Below are 10,109 nucleotides of genomic sequence, written 5' to 3' on the forward strand. Positions count from 1 at the left end.
TTCAACCATAGAATGTAGTTTCACGTACTTGTGTCTATTTTGTAAATCATTTATAAAACAGCGCATGTATTCTCAGTCCCAAAAATAGATATTACAAAAGCATTTAAAAAGGGAGCAAATGAAACTCACAATACTGTATTTTGTAGTAAAAATACATATGACGACATTGAACAACGCAGGGTTGGTCTCGGATTCACGAACCTATATAATTTGTATATACGTTAATACATATCCTTGTAGTCGAACAATTATATGTCTATATATTATTATAATTTTTATATTAGTAATTTATATATTTCGTTATTAATATATATATATATATATATATATATATATATATATATATATATATATATATATATATATATATATATATATATATATATATATATATATATATATTCATTTATATGTATATAAATATAAATTTCATTACGTTATATGTATTAAATATAATATTAGTAATGATAAAAATAATAGTAATGATAATACTAATAATTTTAATAATGATAATAATATTAATGATTTTATTAATGATAATAATAATGATAGTTTTAATAATAAAGGCAAACTTATTAAAAAAATGACAATTTTAATACAAATGTTAATTTTTAATACTTTTAATAATAAGCATGATAATAATAATAATAATAGTAATAATGATAATAACTATTATATCTAAAATAATAATACATATGTTAATAATGATAATAACAATAATAATAGTATTAGTAGTTATAAAATAGTACTAGTACTAATGTTAATGATAATAATACTTTTAACATTTCTTAGTAATCACAAATGCTAGAAATATTAATCTTATAATTAATATTAACATAATAATAATAATAATAATAAACAAATAATAACATTAATAATAAAGATAGTACTAATAATAATAATAATAATAATAATAATAATAATAATAATAATAATAATAATAATAATAATAATAATAATAATAAGTAAATACCTCAAAATAGGAAAAAGATAAACTGCCTGCGACAGGACTCGAACCCGTGACCTCCCGCTCACCCACACAACCCTTAAACCATTCGACTGCCCCAACTTTTCTGTATTAATCCTAAAACTAAAGTTCATATAACCCGTTTTTCTTTTCTTATTTCTTTCTTCATCTTCTTCAATTTTCAAATCGACCAGATATCAGAATCCATTAATTTAATATTTGATGTGGTTATTTCGATTGAAACAGAAACGTTTAGTTAGGATATCCAGATTAATAGCAGGATTAAAGGGAAAAATATTTAAATCAGCATTAGCTGTGATAAAAAAAAAACGAAGAACATAACATATGATTTCGATTTTCAGAAGGTTTTAGATAAATGTTATAACATGAAAAAGGTTCCAAATCTATCTTAGAAACTTTCTGGGTCGTTTATTTAATAGAAAACATCTAATTGAGCTCGAATTTCTTGATGAACATATACTTTGACTTTTAGAAAATTTACTTTGACTTCTCAAATTCGATCTTGATATGAAAAATTGAAACCTGTGATTTTGCATAAAGTTGAAGTAATATAATCCTAACAAAACCTCATTTACACTTTTTGAAATTGATTGAAAAAAATCGATGTTTGAGAATCAAACCAGGAACAGAGCCGTCGTGAAGATATATAGAAATAAAAATTGATTTTTGCTGTTTTTAAATCGAGATACACTTACAGAGTATTAGATAGAGGCTAGAAGTCAATATTACAGCTAATGTGATTAAATTTGTATTTGTTTTCTAGTTTGATTTGGCTCCACCAATATATTCGTTCAGGAAAAGCAAAAAAAAATATATATATATATAAATAATAAAAATTTGATTGTGATCTCTAACAAACTTGTACGATTGATATAGTTATGCACTGTGTTTAGATATAAAAACAAGGATCAGAAATAGTGTGATTGTTACATGTAACGAATTCTGATTCCAAATCTATCCATTCGATTTTTTTTTATAAATTATTTTAATATTAATGTTAATGATTAATAATTATAGTTAAATTAATAATAATCACAAATACTAATAATTAATAATATTAATACTCATAATAAAAATATTAATAATTATCACAATAATAATAATTTTAGTGAAAACTATAATATTAATATTATTAATAATAATTATAATAATAATAATACTAATTATGTTAATATCAATATTACTATAGTAACATTTATATATATATATATATATATATATATATATATATATATATATATATATATATATATATATATATATATATATATATATATCAAATTTCATATCTATATGTTATATTTTCTTTAAGAAATAACAATATTATTATAACAATTATATTCAATATATTAGTATTACAATTCATAGATTTTGTACAATATCTATATAGTATATATTATATTTTAATGAGTATTATATAATAATAATAATAATACATAATAATAATGAAGATATAACAAGTTACATGTTTCTATTTTTATATATATTTATAATACTGATGTTGGTATTAGTAATAATAAAAGTATTTATAACAATATATTTTTATCTTGTAATTATATTTAATTATTAGTATTATATGATATCATATGTTGAATATTTAATATTTATACATTTTATATATATTATCATATAATAAAAATTATTAATAGGAATTATACATATATAGTTTCATATCCTATATATATTCTTTTTAACAATACTTAATTATTTTTATTTTACATATTTAATTCTAATAATTAATTTGTATTTTATTATTCCAAATTATTATATATATATATATATATATATATATATATATATATATATATATATACTTACAAACAAGTGTTCGTGAATCGTCGGAATCTAGTCGGGGTTAAATGAATGTATGAACATAATTTAAAATCTTTGAGATTTAACTTAACAAACTTTGCTTATCGTGTCGGAAATATATAAAGATTGAAGTTTAAATTTGGTCGAAAATTCCCGGGTCATCACAGTACCTACCCGTTAAAGAAATTTCGTCCCGAAATTTGAGTGAGGTGGTCATGGCTAACAATAAAAATATTTTCATGACGAATATGAGTTGATAAATTGAGTTTTATCATCATTGAGTAATATGGATAAAAATAATTCGAGTATTCGAAGAGTACGAATGAAGCTATCACCAAAGAGTGAAATAGGAAAGTAAAGATTCATCTTAACTATTGACAGAGTCAAAGTTGAATTCCGAAATTCAAGGGATTTAAAGAAAATCTTCGAAATCTAAAAGATTTGATTTTTCGGCGAGTAAGGAAATTAAGATCTCTATAATTAAATATGGTGTTCTACCTCGATTACTCTGTCTGACATTTCCATTATAAATTAAGCTCTTCCGTTCCATTATTCTCACCATTCATATACTTTCTTTCTTAGTTCATACATCCAAAAGATTGTGAAAATGTTTAATCCAATTCTAATCCTTGATATTTTCCTAATTATCATTTGTGTCATCCTTCTTTTCAATCTTCCATCAGAAGAATCTGTTTACTTCTACAATTACCTTGGGGTGATATTATTCTTAATTATACCGGGTCTTTATATTGCTATTCGTATTAATATCCATGGTTTGTAACCTCCGTGTTGTTATTTGGGTTTTATAGCTTCCTTTATATTTCGATGTCTCTGCTTCTGTCCTTCTGTAATCATTGACATCCACAGTTAATACTCTCTCTAATGTACTGTGAATTATACTCTCATTTATTTCAGATCTTCATTCCTTTTGTTTTCTCTTCCCGACTTTAAATCAAGCGACTAATGGTCCAGAATTCGTAATTATGGAGTTTCGAAAGAACTTAATGTTCTAAACAAGAAAGAACGAAATCGCAGGATTTGATTTGTCAAATTACCCGAATCGCTGAGAATAGAACTATTAAGAATATATTCTCTTGATATGTTCAGAAGTTAAGCAGAATGAAAGAGTTATGTAACATGGCACATGATGACGTTATGATCTGTGAATCATCATGTTCCATTAGAAACTCAGCATGACTTACTATAATATAATCACGTTGATCAAGTGTCATTATATTATACTAACTCATGCATCAGTTCCCAACATTATTTCAATAACATTCACATTTTAAGCTCGAAAGTTTACAGAATATAGAAACTAACCGTTTCTATATGATGTAATACTGATAGCACGAAGAGTTTAATGATTCCAGATAAGAATAGCTATGAAAATATCTTCAGAAATATGGAGGACATTTATAATGAAAGATACGATGATATCTTGGAATTTCTAATATCGAAGGATGGTGAAGAAAATTTGTCCGCAAGAGTTTGGATTCGAAAGCAAGGGTTTCGCTAAAGATTTCATCAGAAACAGAATCATCAGATTCTTTAAATACAGAGTGTGGTCCTTGTATTTGTCCCTGGTCTCCTTCGTGGTTAGCTCAATCCGTTTTCCAGTTCTAATTTTTCTGAGCTTTTCCAACATACTATTCTTTATCATTAAACTTCCGAAGATTAAGGTCGTTTACGTTTGTCTACAGTTTCTGTTGCTTCATTCAGCTTTTTCAACATTCAGAGTATTGATTTGTAGACTGAGTGCTGTTCAGAATTTCAGAATAAAAGACCATAATTCTAAAAGATAAATGTTATACATATAACTGTTGATGTAGATATGTTGTGCGTTTTCAAAGTACTGATTGTAGACTCCCGATAATTGGTATGGCAGTTCTCGTTACAAGATGCAGATGAGTATATGATAATGTTTCGATGAATAAATATAATGATTTATCGGAGAGATTAAAACCAAGAAGCAACGAGGTTGCTGGTACGTCTGCTGGTAATATGGTAGAATATGAAAGGTTTCCCAGTAATAATAAAAGAGCACGCATATATATCAAGGTTATAATAAGGTTGTTTCGAACGAAAAGTCGAAGTTGTCTTACTGGAGCTGTGACAAGATTCGCTACTTTGAAAAGGGATTATCAAGTTATTTAATAATAACACTAAGGAATTAGCACAACTACGTGTTAAACGTTTACTCAGGTTCCGAGTGTTTTCAGGTGCATAACTGTATGTATCAATCGTTTCTTCCGTAGATGAAGTGCGATTGGTTCATCCTCTCAATTGAGGTGTTTTCAAGAATCATGAAAGGTTTGAACACAGATTGTAATCGTCGAGATACAATGAGGTTTAAGATGAAATCAAGTGGCAACTTGAAGAATTGTTTAGTTTCATATGTTATAATCAATATTTTAATTCATTTTAATTGTCCAATGTTATTAGTCCACTGTCGATAGTCCACAGTTGACAGTCCAATAATTCATATATTGTTTAATATATAATATTCGAATTAATTAATACGTGTCGTGACCCGTATACGTCTCAGACTCGATCACAACTCAAACTATATATATTATTGTAGAGTCAACCTCAACCCTGTATAGAGAACTCGATCATTACTACATATAGAGTGTCTATGGTGATTCCAAATAATATATATAGATGCGTCGATATGATATGTCAAAACCTTGTATATGTGTCCCGATATTTAAAGTGCGTAAAATAAATAACAAAAATAAATGACGATAATTAAAGTGCGTAAAGTAAATAACATAAATTAAATGATGATAAATAAAATTGCGAGAATGTAAATTGCGATAATTAAATTGCGATAAATAAAATGTAATCAGATAGCTAGGAACAATTAGCTAGGAACAGTTAGCGTGGATTCTTAACAAAATTTCTCATAGTTAATTTGTTTGTTTCTAACAAATTTTATTTTGTCAAATGTTTCTTCATTATGCCACTTGTTGGATTCTGATAAATCAAAATCCCAATATGAAATTGGATGAATATGGTTATTCTGTGGTGAACGAATTTGTATATCGATGGATGTAAGTAGGATAGTAAACGACTGTAGAATCAGCTTTGAAGAATGTACAGTGTAACTTATTAATGTGAATCTTAAATATTCCTCGGGTATTACCTACCCGTTAAAATATTTTCATCATTAACAGTTTGTACAAAAGGATTTTTAATTACAATCTTTATGAAAACATATATACATATATATTTTCTTCAGATGTAATCATGGATTTAATGAGTCAATATGATATTAGACTCATCTGATTTACCGTTTAGAATAAGAATATATAATCTCTAAAACATTAGAGATTATATAATCGCCATGTCGAACGAAGATAAATGATGTAGAACGATTCGTGGAACGATAATTATACTCGAGGTACAGAATGAGATGTTGAGGCATGGATTGTTGATAGTACTGGTGCTGTTACTAATGGTACTGTTGGTGCCAGTGATGTTATTGAAGCTGGTAGATTTTGCACCATATTCTCCAAATTGATTACTCTAGCGCGAAGTTCGTTGACTTCTTGTATTACTCCGGGATAATTGTCGATCAGAATGAGCAGATGAATAAGGTTTCAAATTGTGGATAGAATATAATCATGTCGAGCTACTCTGGAAATGAGGGTGAAGATGGTGTTTCGGATTGATTCACCGATAAGTGCTTCGGGTTATTCGTCAAGAGGTGATTTTGGTTGATGGAAAAGATCACTTTCTTTGCGTCTCCATTGATTAAGTCGACTACGAACCCATCAGATGAATTGATGATGGTCGATTGGTTGATCCATTCCGGTTATACTGCTTTCGGAGCTCAAGTGTGTTTCCATATCGGAATAACTGTCGGAATAGTTATCGGAATCTGAAGGAGTCGAACTGGTTAAGGGATTCAGCTCCTACGATCAGATGAAGGATTTTCGATAAGAAATAGATTATGGGATGTAGGTTAGTACCCTGCAATACATAATTTACATATGCATATATAATACTAAAATCCCATAAGTTATAGAGGAATCTACGAAAACTTGTCAGGCAAAGTCTACAGTAATAGATACGCTAAGATATGAATTTATCTATATACTATTCATGCAATCAATGCAGTAATATGTGTCTAGACTAGGAATGATAAGCAGGTAATTTCCTAAGGATGATAAGTAGATGATTTTCGACACGAAATGATAAGCAAAACTTTTGACATGCAGACACGGTCGAAGTCCAGACTCACTAATGCATCCTAATGACTTATCAGTTAGACTCACTAATGCAGACCTGGTTCGCTAAGACCATCGCTCTGATACCAATTGTAAATCAGTTGGGGACAACCATCGTCCCACCCAGTGCCTTCCCAGCTTACCGCCTGGTGACCACTGAGTGTACCTTAGATACTGATTTTAGGGCCTGCCTCTCGGCTACTGCCAACCCTCGTAAGGGATCGCAAGGAGTAAGAGCCAATGCTTCGTCACAGGTAACACTGTGAGAACCTCCTTTACGACTAACCCGCCACACATGGACGGCATTATACCAGCTCTGATACCAACTGTAAAGACCCGTCCTAATCCATCCGGACGAAGTCCATATCGATTATAAATGATTCACAACAGTTGATTACATCGCGAGATACTTGACCTCTATATGATACATTTTTCAAACATTGCATTTGTCTTTGAAAAGACAATCTTTCATTACATCGAAAGTTGACGGCATGCATACCATTTCATAATATATCTAACTATAATTGACTTGATAATAATCTTGATGAACTTAACGACTCGAATGCAACGTCTTTTGAAATATATCATGAATGACTCCAATTGATATCCTTAAAATGAGCAAATGCACAGTGGAAGATTTCTTTCATACCTGAGAATAAACATGCTTTAAAGTGTCAACCAAAAGGTTGGTGAGTTCATTAGTTTAATATAAATAATCATTTCCATCATTTTAATAGACCACAAGATTTTCATTTCTCAGTTCTCATAAATATACGTCCCATGCATAGAGACAAAATACCATTCATATGGATTGAACACCTGGTAACCGACATTAACAAGATGCATATAAGAATATCCCCATCATTCCGGGACACCCTTCGGATATGATATAAATTTCGAAGTACTAAAGCATCCGGTACTTTGGATGGGGCTTGTTGGGCCCGATAGATCTATCTTTAGGATTCGCGTCAATTAGGGTGTCTTTTCCCTAATTCTTAGATTACCAGACTTAATAAAAAAGGGCATATTCGATTTCGATAATTCAACCATAGAATGTAGTTTCACGTACTTGTGTCTATTTTGTAAATCATTTATAAAACAGCGCATGTATTCTCAGTCCCAAAAATATATATTGCAAAAGAATTTAAAAAGGGAGCAAATGAAACTCACAATACTGTATTTTGTAGTAAAAATACATATGACGACATTGAACAACGCAGGGTTGGTCTCGGATTCACGAACCTATATTATTTGTATATACGTTAATACATATCCTTGTAGTCGAACAATTATATGTCTATATATTATTATAATTTTTATATTAGTAATTTATATATTTCGTTATTAATATATATATATATATATATATATATATATATATATATATATATATATATATATATATATATATATATATATATATATATATATATATATATATATATATATATATATATATTCATTTTTATATATATAAATATAAATTTCATTATGTTATATGTATTAAATATAATATTAGTAATGATAAAAATAATAGTAATGATAATACTAATAATTTTAATAATGATAATAATATTAATGATTTTATTAATGATAATAATAATGATAGTTTTAATAATAAAGGCAAACTTATTAAAAAATGACAATTTTAATACAAATGTTAATTTTTAATACTTTTAATAATAAGCATGATGATAATAATAATAGTAATAATGATAATAACTATAATATCTAAAATAATAATACATATGTTAATAATAATAATAACAATAATAATAGTATTAGTAGTTATAAAATGGTACTAGTACTAATGTTAATGATAATAATACTTTTAACATTTCTTAGTAATCACAAATGCTAGAAATATTAATCTTATAATTAATATTAACATAATAATAATAATAATAATAAACAAATAATAACATTAATAATAAAGATAGTAATAATAATAATAATAATAATAATAATAATAATAATAATAATAATAATAATAATAATAATAATAATAATAATAATAATAATAATAATAAGAAGTAAATACCTCAAAATAGGAAAAAGATAAACTGCCTGCGACAGGACTCGAACCCGTGACCTCCCGCTCACCCACACAACCCTTAAACCATTCGACTGACCCAACTTTTCTGTATTAATCCTAAAACTAAAGTTCATATAACCCGTTTTTCTTTTCTTATTTCTTTCTTCATCTTCTTCAATTTTCAAATCGACCAGATATCAGAATCCATTAATTTAATATTTGATGTGGTTATTTCGATTGAAACAGAAACGTTTAGTTAGGATATCCAGATTAATAGCAGGATTAAAGGGAAAAATATTTAAATCAGCATTAGCTGTGATAAAAAAAAATACGAAGAACATAACATATGATTTCAATTTTCAGAAGGTTTTAGATAAATGTTATAACATGAAAAAGGTTCCAAATCTATCTTAGAAACTTTCTGGGTCGTTTATTTAATAGAAAACATCTAATTGAGCTCGAATTTCTTGATGAACATATACTTTGACTTTTAGAAAATTTACTTTGACTTCTCAAATTCGATCTTGATATGAAAAATTGAAACCTGTGATTTTGCATAAAGTTGAAGTAATATAATCCTAACAAAACCTCATTTACACTTTTTGAAATTGATTGAAAAAAATCGATGTTTGAGAATCAAACCAGGAACAGAGCCGTCGTGCAGATATATAGAAATAAAAATTGATTTTTGCTGTTTTTAAATCGAGATACACTTACAGAGTATTAGATAGAGGCTAGAAGTCAATATTACAGCTAATGTGATTAAATTTGTATTTGTTTTCTAGTTTGATTTGGCTCCACCAATATATTCGTTCAGGAAAAGCAAAAAAAATAATATATATAAATAATAAAAATTTGATTGTGATCTCTAACAAACTTGTACTATTGATATAGTTATGCACTGTGTTTAGATATAAAAACAAGGATCAGAAATAGTGTGATTGTTACATGTAACGAATTCTGATTCCAAATCTATCCATTCGATTTTTTTTTTTATAAATGATTTTAATATTAATGTTAATGATTAATAATTATAGTT

This window comes from Rutidosis leptorrhynchoides, chromosome 7, assembly GCF_046630445.1.
Source record: "Rutidosis leptorrhynchoides isolate AG116_Rl617_1_P2 chromosome 7, CSIRO_AGI_Rlap_v1, whole genome shotgun sequence".
Lineage (NCBI taxonomy): Eukaryota > Viridiplantae > Streptophyta > Magnoliopsida > Asterales > Asteraceae > Rutidosis > Rutidosis leptorrhynchoides.